Raw genomic sequence first — 12213 nt, forward strand, 5'->3', positions numbered from 1 at the left:
TACACAGGGCTCATTTTCAAAACAAGCCAGCAGTGTGCAGGGGGATAATGAAGTTCAGGAAGTCACTGGAAATTAAGGACCTGGGCAAAGAAAACTCTGACTATGAAGAAGTGTGGGAATGTCTCCGAATTTCATACAAGCAATTGAAAGTCATTGATTTAGAAAATAATCAGTGGGGCATGGTGGCACACACCTTTAATCCCAGCACTCAGGGCAGAGGTAGGTGGATCTCTGAATTTGACGCCAGTCTGTAATTGGCCAGCAAGTTACAGGACAGCCAGGGATAGACAGAGAAGCCCTGCCTCAAGAATCCAAAAAGTGAAGGGGAAAAAAAGAAAAAGAAAAATTATCACTGAACCATGATCTCTGCATATCCCTGTTGGGGTGTTGAACTCTAAAAGCATTCTTTGATTCCTGTTTTCACTCATGTGACATGCCCATTTTAGGAGTTCTGCAGTTCCTTGTGTGCAATAGGCTGTTTAAAAAGTACTTTTCTTCTTGATTATGTATATGCCTGTGTCTGTGTATGCATGCAGAGTCAGGAAGAGGACATCAGATCTGAGCTGGAGTTATAAGCAGTTGTGAGCTATTTAACATGGGTGCCGGTAACTGAACTCCAGTCCATTGCAAGAGTAATACATAACTTAACTGCTGAGCCATCTCTCCAGCTGATGTGAAACAGCTATCATTGCATTTTCTGTCCTAGTCTCTCTTTCCCTCCCTCCTTCCCTTCCTCCCTCTGGTGTGTGTGTGTGTGTGTGTGTGTGTAAGACAGGGTCTCACTATGTAGCCTTGGCTGTCTTGGAACTCACTTTGTAGACCAGGCTGCCCTTGAACTCATAGAGAACTGCTTTCTTCTGCAGTTAAACCTTAAGTGCTAGGTTTGAAGGAATAAATCATCATATCCAGTGTTTTTACCTCATTCTTGAGTTACTAGAAAAAAAAATCTAGCTATGTTCTGAGATTTTGCTTAAGAATCACCTTCCACAATATTTGTCATCGATTTATTTATTCTCTTTACACCCCAATCACAGCACCCCCATTCCCTCCTCCCCTCCCAGTCCCACCCTTACAATTCTCACCCCGTTACTCCCTCCCCTTCTCCTCAGAGAAGGTACCAAGGCCTGCTTGGGTACCATTCTCCCTGGGATATCTAGTCCCAGGAGGACTAAGCACATCCTCTCCCTCCGAGGTCCAACTAGGCAGTCTTGCTAGGGGAAGATCCAATGGCAGGCAGCAGAGTCAGAGACAGCCTCCACTCCAATTGTTAGGGGACCCACATGAAGACCAAGCTGCACACCTGCTACAATTGTGTAAGAGGCCTAGGCCCAGTCCCTGCATGCTTTTTCATTGGTGGTTCAGTCTCTGTGAGCCCCGATGTGCCCAGGTTAGACTCTGCAGGCCCTCTAGTGGTGTCCTTGAACCCTCTGGCTCACTCAGTACTATCCCCCACTCTTCCATAAGACTCCAAGAGCTCCAGTGTTCCATCAACTGCTGGATGAAACCTCTCAGGACACAATTGTGCTAGGCTCCTGTCTGCAAGCATTTCAGGGTATCATTAATAGTGTCGGGGTAGGCTCTCTCTCATGGGATGGGGCTCAAGTTGGGGCCTGTGACGAATGGATTCACAGAGGGTGACCCATGCTTGCAGAAGAATCCAGGAGTGGCTCGTGGTTCTGGCCTGGGATTTCTTACAGAGTTGTGTTGAGACACCGGTTACCAGTAGACTTGACTAGATCATTAGCATCTGCTAAGTGCTCACATGAATGGCCAGCTGGTTTGAGCTGGGTTTTGGTCTCTATGCACATAAGCCATTAGCTGGGATTGCCTGAGTATCTTCACAGCATGTTGGTTGTTTCTCTTAAAGCAAAAGTCAGCCAATTCATAAAGGAAGAGGCTATATCTTTAAAATTCCCTAGCCTGGGAAGTCATAGAAATATCACTTTCAGCTTGTTTGACGGGTTACGTTGACAGCCTCATAGTGAAAGAAGACTACAAAAAAAAACAAAAAAACAAAAAACCAAAAAACAACAACAACAGAAACATCAGGACATCATTGAGGAAACTCTACCTTATTTTCTCTCATCAACTCTAAGCAATAAATATCTCTCTCTCTCTCTCTCTCTCTCTCTCTCTCTCTCTCTCTCTCTCTCTCTCTCTCTCTCTCTCTCACCCTTTTCTTCTTTCTGTGTGTGAGGAGCAGAAGAAACCTTGACTGAGGGAACCCCTGGGTGATTGTGCACTGTTAGCATGGCAGATTTTCCTTCAGGTTGAAGCTCAGACGACAGCAAGACCTTTCTTGGTCTGTGTGCAGATGTTGACAGTGTGTACAGAAAATGTCCACTGTGGCTTCCTCCCTTGGAAATTCACAGTCTGAAGACCGCACCCCTGTAGGGACTGCTCCTCCAGAGATGAACTATACCCGCCTCCTTGTTTATCTCTATGTAGTGACTCCGCCTCCTTGTTTATCATAAGCAACACCCAGCCTTTCTGTTTAACCATATATAATAAACACGCTGTGCTTTCTCCATCAGGGAACCCAATCTGCTTGATCCTTACTGTTCTGTGTGTCTGCAAGAGAAACAACCAGCATGCAGTGAAAATACTCAGGTAACCTCAGCTAATGGCTTATGTACAGAGAGACCAAAACCCAGCTCAAACCAGCTGGCCATTCAAGTGAGCACTTAGAAGATGCTAATGCTCTCTCCAGGTTTTATGTCCTCTTTAAAAGGACAGGCGCACCCATATATTCTCTCGTTTCCATCTTCCCACACAATGTGAGCATACTTACTGTTCTTACAACTTCCATTTTATGTTCTGGAAACCTGTCTGTTTCATGCATGTCCTCCTCGTTCTTTCTCATGACTTTGCACTTTCCTGTGTGTGAGCCAGAGTTTATTCAGCGAATCTACCATGCGCTGGTGTCTAGTTGTTTTCAGTGTTCTGAGATTACAGTTGAGCCATCATTCTCCAAACACTCTTCTTTCCTTTCCTTTCTCTCCTTCAGGGATTCCCTTAACATCTGCATTGTTTTTCTTCTTGTCCCACAGGGCTGTGAGACTCTGTTCATTTTTGTTCAACCTCTTTTTCTTTCTGTTTTTTTCTCCAAATTGAAGACTTTCAATTAAGCATTGTTTATATGAATAATAGAAAGCAATTGACCCTCCAAATCTATGGGCTTTGGTTCTGTGGACTCAACCAATTGCAGACTGAAAATATTTTTAAAATGTCATATGTACTGTATTTTCTTGGCAACATTTTACATTTAATCTCTAAACAATGGTATAATGATCATTTACAGAGTATTTACGTTGTGTTAGATGCTACAAGTTACCTGGAGGTTATTTAAAATATACAAGAATATGTGCAAAGAATATCCACAAGTACTTTGCTGTGTTCTGTAAGAGACTTGCCCATCTGTGAATTTCATCATTTTGGGGGTCCTAGAACCAATTTCCTATGGGTACTAAGGGATAACTAGATATGGGTCATAAATTATTATATAATTGTGGTTTCATAAGGAGAGGAAAGAGAGCAGAAAAGTAGTTTTAAATTAATGGTCTAGTTTTCTATACATTTGATTAAAAATATTAATGTCTTCAAAAAAATTTAGCAACTCAAAAACTTCATTGAGGATGTGTGTGTCCACAGACATCCAGAGTCATGCATGGGCTTAGAGGGTTTGTTTGTTTTTTTTCTAAAATATTTTAAAATATGTTTCCAGATGGCTGTGTGTATGCTACTAATTAAAGCCAAAGCTGCTTTCTGATGAATGCCTTGTCTGTATATTTTGTAGGATACATCTCTTCCTTGCTGAAGGGCAGGTGTTTTAGCTTAGTTTTTGTTTTTGTTTTTCCAGTGCTAGGATCAGACTCAAGGCTTTGCACAAGCTAAGCAAGCACACTGCCACTGAGCCATAGCCCCAGCCCAGAGTCCAGTGAAGTTAATAAGTGACTTGGGGAAGGCATCAACTCTAACTATCTTTGGATTAGCTACCATTTTATTTCTGGCAGAGAAATCTTGCTGAGGGAGGTAAGAGAAGAGATTAGAGAGTTAACTGTCTTGCTTGGAGGAACACACACGTTTCGATTTGTTTCTAACTCCCTCTGCATGAGCTTAGACTGCGGTCCAAAGCCAGAGGCTCTTCTTTAACAGGGTGGAATTGTCTTTCATCTTTGCTTGACAGTTGGCCAATTTTTGCCGGCGCTCATTACTTTCTTTCAGCGTCTTGCTACAAACACCAAGCAACTGCCAATACGCATCGCGTGCTGGCATTTTTTAACCCCTTTCATGTTCATCTCCACACTGTAGCAGCACATAAATTTGCTTCCAGGATTTTAGAGGCAACAGTGTTCTGAAGTATTTTTCCACATGTGATGGCAATCAGCCTTCTCTCCTGGAGTTGTGTCCTTCCACATACTGCCAGATACTGAGAAAATACTCCAGATTTGAGTATTTTTCTTACAGCATCATCTCTCTCTGAGACTGAAGACCCATAAATCGAGTTAATCCGTAACACAAATGACATTCAATATTTCAAACATAAGAGATTTTTGTTTGTTTGGTAGTACTTTTTACTTTTATTGAAAATAGATGTGTTTCTCACATAATACATCTTAATCATGGTCTTTCCTTCCTCTCCTCCTCCTCTCAGTTCCTCCCCACCTGCCCTCCCATATGGATCCACTCCATTTCTGTCTCTCATTAGAAAGCAAACAGCCTTCTAGCGGAAAATAAAATAAGACACCATATAATAAGATAAAACAAAACTAACACATCAGAGTTAAACAAAACAAACAGAAGGAAAGGAGACCAAGAAAAGGCACAAGAAACCGAGACCCACTCATTTGCACACATTTGGGAATTCCGTAAAACTAAACATTATATATATGCAAAGGACCTGGTACAGACCCACGTGGGGACTGTGCATGCTGCCTCAATCTCTGTGAGTTCATATGCAGAAGGTCTTGTTTCTTGGTGTCCTCCTTCCCCTCTGGCCTTTACTTGGCCTTTCCCCTCCTGCCTCCTCTTCACAGGGTCCCCAGAACCCTGATGGGAAAGAATTGATGGACAGACCTCCTTTAGCGCTGAGTGTCCCATGGTCTCTCATTCTCTGTATACAGTCTAGCTCTGGGTCTCTGTATTTGTTCCCTTCTGTTGCAGACAGAAGCTTCCCTGGTGTGAACTTCTTTCAGTGAGGCACAGATTGCTTCCCTAGCCAGAGTGCTAAACATGAAGAGATTTAATACAGGGCACAAGGCACAGAGAAAACTCCTGGAAGGCCAATGAGGATCTTGGAATGATGGCCACCCTAATTCTGAAGCAATATACTGGGAAGAGCTCTCACAGTCACCACAGGATCTGTACTTTTAAAAGGCCACACAGGGGTCAGGGGAATTTTATCAGGAGAGCATTTGCCTGAAATACACGAAGCCCTGGATTTGATTTTTAATAGTGCAAGCAACACGGAAAGACGGATAAATAATTTTAAATTCCCCAACTTTTCCAAATTCACAGTGTGAGAAAAATCAATCCAAACAATGTATCATAATCCACTAATGTGAACAATTTTAATACAAGTTTCCTTATATTACTGTTTAGTTACATTCTTAAAGTATATCATTGGATTTGATTAGTTAATATTTAGAATTTTTACATGTATTTTCTCAAGTGAAAATGGCCCATGAGACTTTTATAGTTTACTTAATTTTTTTTGTTTTTGTGTGTATGAGTGTTATGCATTCTTTTTTCTATGTTTTCACATGTGTGTGGGAGTATGTGTGTGCACATATGTAGAGGCTCAAGCTTGAAACAAAGAATCGTCCTCCATTTCTCTCCATCTTGTTTTTTGAGGCAAGGTCTCTCAATCAAACCCAGAGCTCACCAGTTCAGCTGCTCTTCATGCCCAGCTTGCTCTGGGGATTTGGTTATTTCTCTTGTTGCTCTGACAGATGCCTGCAATGAGTTCTTTGTTACACAGTCCATTATGGAGACTACCATCTGTCCAGCAGCTGATCACGTTCAGAAATCAGAGAAGAGAACTGAAGCACAGCCAGGCTCACTCCCAAGGACCTGTCTTCATCAGCAAAGCCCCACAACCTACCATAATAACACCACTGGCTGGGTACCATGTTTTCAAAGCCAATAGGGGACCTTACAGATCCAAACGATAACAAGACGTCAAATGGCTTCCTAGACATGTCTCAAAATGTACATTTTTTTCAAGTGATTTAAATGTTTTGCTGATGTCTGGATTCCCTTTAGGCCCTGAAATAAGTGTTCCAGTCTTCATGTGCACTGTTGGACCTTTTAGGCCCTCCAATAAGTAACTCGATCTTCAAGAACACTGGCTCGGTTGTCTTTTCCACTCAGAGCTCTTCTCTCCCCACCCACCCAGTATTTTTGTCACTGTAAGCTGAAGCGGAAACTTCTAGTTTCTTTGGAAAGTTAGTTATGTCAAATGATGTTTTGTTGGGACACACAGGTGAAAGATTGTCTTGCTGAAGCGGACTCGTGAAAGAATGTGTTCCTGAAGGAGAAACAGGTGAAAGGATGTTTTGATATAACAAACACGCGAAAGGACCGGTGATGAAGGCGCAGAAATCTGACCCCACAGACAGTGGGGGATGAGCACTGAGAATTGGCTTGGTTTGCTCCGCCTCACAAGTCTTCGCTAACTACATGCATGTATTGGTTTGCCTTACATAGTGTTGAGCTCAACCTGTGGTAAAGCAGCCTCTTGGGAGAGAAACACACCCAGGAACTGTTCAGGGGGCAGCTTGCTGCTTCCCCAGCCTCACTTCAGGCCGGTTATCGAGCTTTGCGGTTTCTTCAAGATTGAACTACAGCTGCTGGTTCGTGCCTGGTGTCTGCCTGCCTCGAGGACTGCTCTGTAGCTGCTGAGTCCTATTCGGTGCTTGCTGCAGGACTGACTGCTGAGAAAGAAGAATAAGCTTGCCCCTAAAGAACTATGGTTGAGGGCTGGAGAGGTGGCTCAGTGGTTAAGAGCACTGACTGCTTTTCCAGAGGTCTGAATTCAATTTCCAGCAACCACATGGTGGCTCACAAACATCTGCAATGAGATCCGGTGTCCTCTTTTGGTGTGTCTGAAGACAGCGACAGTGTACTCACTATTATTGAACGGTCCACTTCCCCCATATCCTGATAACTTCTCTCTTCCACTACTTCTGCTGGGTGGTGGGCTAAAGTAGAGGTTGAACCCTTATTAAACGTAGGTTGCAAAAAATATATACCTGCAATAAGCTTTCTAGATGTTTGTTTGCATGTTAATATCTTTATCAAGTGACTTACTCTCAGGTTGCAGACTGTTTTTTCAATATTTAGCACATTTTCACATAGCCATTGTTGAATAAGAAGTCACTTCAAACCTTTATCTGGTTAGGGTTCTTAGAAAACTATTATTAAAAGTGTACTTAAATACAAATCTAAAAGCTAGGGGCAAAGCTCTGTTGTTGTTGTTTTAATGTCGGGTATTTAAATGACTATTTTAGATAAACACTGAGTGTCCATATCAATTACACTGAGCAAAACTAGAAAAGATAGTTAATTTGCTCACTAAGAGAATCAAACATTTAAGAGCTAACAACAGACTGGAATCATAGTGAGCCGGCTTCCAATAAGATACAATTTAATAGTAGCTTTTATTCTCCTGATGAAATTGTCATCTTGGAGGTTTACTGCCTCAGTCTACTAACCTAGGCCTAGTTCTGGATGCTTCTAGCTGAATCTAGACTTAGAATGTTTTCAGCCTCTGAGACTTACTGTTGAACAAGTTCACCCTTCTTGTTCTTTCTGAGCTCTGGTTAGCTAATTTAACTCAGCTGTTCTGGCTCAAACTTCTCTACAAGCTGACCAATTAAATCTAGTTTTTCTTGAGTTTTCCTGAATTGCTCGGCTTTGCCTATACTAATCTCGTAATATGTTCTAATCTTTTCATTCTCTGGCTCACTCTGTCTTTACCTGTATCTAGCTTGCCCCCCCCCCCTTCTCTGCAACCCGTCTCTGTACAACTGTCCCAGTGATACTGCCAAACTGCCTCTTCTCCTCTGCACTGCCCCTTAAGTAGCTTCCCTTTGCTCTTCTGAGTGCTGGCCATGTCCTATTCTGTCAAATCTTTCTCAGATTCGTTACTTTGTCAGTTAAATATCAGTTTCAAACATGGGTGCTTTCTTCTGCAAACTAACTTTTTTACCTTCACTCTTTGGGAATAAGGTGTGTACTGAGGGCATGCCTGTATTCCAGCCACAGGGATTAAAGGTGTGTGTGTTAAGGCTGAGCCACACCACAACTAGAAACAGGTTTTTCAAGTAAATAACACAGTCTCAGGGTTCACAGTGTGAACAAATATCCTGCAACAATGCAATTTCATAAAGTTAAACAAGTTTCAATTTATGTCTAAAAATCAATTCCACCAGAAAATCACAGTTACTGACTAAGGTATATGATATAGAAAAATATTAGAAACTTCATTTTATGAAGTTAAATTTGATATGAGCCTGCAAGGTTTTTTTTTTATCTAAAAGATTCAATATTCATCCATTTTAATGTATTTAGTAATAAAAGTATAACATACTTTTTGTAGTGGAAATATTCCTTTTACCAGTTAGTGGTCCAATAACCACGCACATAGAGATCTCACTAAGTGGATGTGGTGGGTTTAAAAAGGGAGAGCACAAGAAGCTGGGAGGGAAAAGTGGGAGCTTGGAGAGTTGGGGTGGATAGAATCAAAACACATCACATATATTATAATAGCATCAATTATACAGAAAAATTTTTTTAAAATGTCCCTTGAATGTAGAAATCCATTGGGATTGATATACTTTGAGATAGGGCAGAATAGGAATGACAAGAAATGGCTAAAAGTTAAGAAAATTTCTTCATGTTCATAAAAAAATTGTAAGAACTAGAGTCTTGGAGTAAGGAGGTACAGAAATTCGACCATAAAAGTCTTCTTAATATTTGAAGGCCAGCCGAGTAACAGAAAAATGAAGATAATTTTGTGTGGTGATGTAAGACAGGATAGAAATAGTTTAAAGGCTTTAAGGAGCAACTTTCAGAAAACTAATTTCTGAAATGAAGTTCGTATGCATTTCCCTGCCACTGGGAGTGTTGAGTCCACACGAGCTTTGACTTGAGATCGTCTTAAGAATTCAAGTGTTTGTAGAGAGCTGCTGTAGAGTGTGTCCACTTATTTGAGCCCTTGGATGCTTTGAAAGTTTACTCAATTAAAAAGGTTCAAATGAATTCTGGTGACAGATAACTATCTGAAGTCTTAATATAGAAAAGGAGCAGAATGGGCAAGGTCACAGTCCTTGGAGCAGTTGGGTTCAGGCCCCCCTCTATCACTTAATAGCTCTGTGACCTTGGCATATTACTACGTCCACGTGGAGCCTTGACTTAGCCAAGAATGTGTTTCCTCATTTCTCAGAGGGGATAATAGTGCTTACCTATGAGATCATTAAAAGAATTTGATGAGCTAATATTTATAAAGCTCTTAGAGCAGTGGCTACATATTATAAGCACTGTATAAGCATTCTTAAAAATAATAAGAATACTAGGTGGGAAGATGGCTCAGCAGTTAAGAACATTGCCTGCCCTTCTAGAGAACTGGGGTTTGATTCCCAGCACCCACATGGTGGCTCACAACTGTCTGTAACTTCAGTTCTGGGGATCTGATGCCCTCTCTGGCCTTTTGGGTTACCAAGTAACAGACACCCAGGCATGACACGCATACACATGAAATAAGCACATTTAAAGAGATAAGTAATAAAGACTTTAAACATGTTAAGGAACTTTTAAGACTAGATTCTATATATTGCAAAAATAAGGTTGGATGTTAAAATACACAGTATTTTTTTATCCCAATTTATATTTTTTATTTTTAAAATAACTCTTGCCACAATTTAAAAGTAAATTCTACTATCAGTGAATTGATGATCAGGGATGCAGACATGCTGACACATTAAACTTAAGTTACTCTATACTGAGTTATTGCCCTCCACGTTTAGTGTGCATCAAGTTTAATTCCCCAAGTTGTTTCTCCCCTATTTCAGGGCTCATCTTTCGTCACTTTCCTTCTGCTCTCCCTGATTCGGCAATGCCCTTGCTTAACCACCTCGTGCATCTGGAATTGCAACATAAAAGTCCCCAAACGACACTTGAGAAACCATGATTTATACTTAATGTGTTACAGGTGGCTTCTTAGCAGAAACGCTTATTTCTTCTGTCATTACCATGAAGAATTTCTAAATTCTCAAATTGCATTTCTGCTAAAAGTTGACTGCAGTTCATTTTCTTCCAAATTTGGTTTTATATACACAAGAACAAATTTATCGTTTAAATCCTAATAAAAGTAGGTGAATACTTTAAATTTCAACAAAATGAGTTCCTCCTATTAAAAACATCATATGCTACTTAGACTAAACTGTACCAGAATTGATTACATAGTCTAGAAATCATCTGGCCTTAAAAAAAAAAGAAGTACATTAGATCGCCAGTAAAACTAAAAATGCAATAAGTGAAGGGAACTCAAATGTAAATTACATCAGAAAAAGCAGTACTGTACATTTCAAAATTTTATTTAAAGGCATTATATGTGCATGAGTGTTTTGCCTATATATATGTGCACCAGGTGGCATGTTTGGTTCCCTTGAGGATCAGAAGAGGGGTCAGATTCCTTGGAAGTGGAGCTACAGTGGTACTGAGCCAGCATGTGGGTGCTGGAAACCAAACGCAGGTCCTGTGCAAGAGCAGCCAGTGCTCCTAACCACTGAGCCATCCTCTTCAGCCTCTGCAGTAAGTTTGAAGATGTGGTTTGATTGTTAAGGAACCAACTGGCAGGCACTATACAGCCTTTGATTCTCACTTGTAGAAGAAAAAGGTTTACAGTGAAATGCAGACTGTGATAATCATGTTTTAAAACACCGGCCGTTTTAAAAATGAACACAAAAACTAAGCACTTGCAGTTTCAGATAGCTTTGGAATGATCCTGAAAACGCCTCTTGATTTAAAGCATACATATGTTGCATCACAGTGATGAAAGTAAGCTGAGATTCAGTATACCTGCCTAAATCACCAATAAAACATTCATTGTTTAAATATATAATAATTAATTTTATAAATCCTATTGTGACATTTTGGGGAAATGTTTAATAATGGTTTGATGGTGAAAATGGTCATCTTCAAAGTTTTAACTGTGATAAGTGATCTTTAAACATGTACACAGGCAGTCATTTCTATATTTCCAAATTTCAATGCCATGTGTTCCTGTAGGCTGCCAAATAAACACTCTGTGCTGGCTTAAAATGACTACATTTTAGTGCTCTCATGCCTGCCTTTCAGGACAGAACTTAGGTCTGTTGCTTGCTGGGCTATTTATACAGAATTATCCACTTACTATGTAAATCAGTTGGCTACTAAAATGCTATCCGGGGCTATGAATAATTCTTTATATTTGAATATATTCCTATAACTGACAAAGTAAATAAAACCCTATCTTTTTCCACATTCAAAGCAGCAGTTTTGAAGTTGTGTCTTTTAAGCCTGTGAAACACACACATACACACACACACACACACACACACACACACACACACACACGCCTACTAGGATTTTTTCTAAATGATCTTACTAAATCCCTTAGAAAAACAAATTTTGTTTCTACTTTATATCGGACTCTATGCTATGCATTAATAATACTTTAGAAAACAAAATAACTATTTTCAACAAGTGTATAGTCTAGAGAGGATGAATGATAACAGTTTGAGGGGCCAGTGAGATTCAGTGGGAAAAGAACTTGCTGTTCCAATGTGAAAATTGGAGTTCAGATCTCAGAATCCCTATTGTAACCCAGGCCTGGTGCTTAGAAGGCAGAGACGCAGTTCTCTGGAGCCGGCTGGCCATCAACAGTCTAATCTTCGAGCTGCAGGGTCAGCATGCACAGCTGCCTTAAAGTAGACAGCCATCGAGAACAATGCTGTGCTAGTTAGTTTCTGTCCCCTAGACAAAAACTAGGGTTATCTGGGAAGAGGGAACCCTTCCCTTCAACCTTTGACCTCAGCTAAAGAATTACCTCCATCAGACTGACCTATAGGAAAGTCTGTTGAGGCAATTTTTTGATCTCCATGGGAGGGCCCAGTCCCCTCTGGGCAGGTGATCCTGAGTTGAATAAAAAGCAGGCTGAGCAAGCCAATG

The sequence above is a fragment of the Micromys minutus genome (assembly GCF_963924665.1).
Source record: "Micromys minutus genome assembly, chromosome: 9".
Classification (NCBI taxonomy): domain Eukaryota; kingdom Metazoa; phylum Chordata; class Mammalia; order Rodentia; family Muridae; genus Micromys; species Micromys minutus.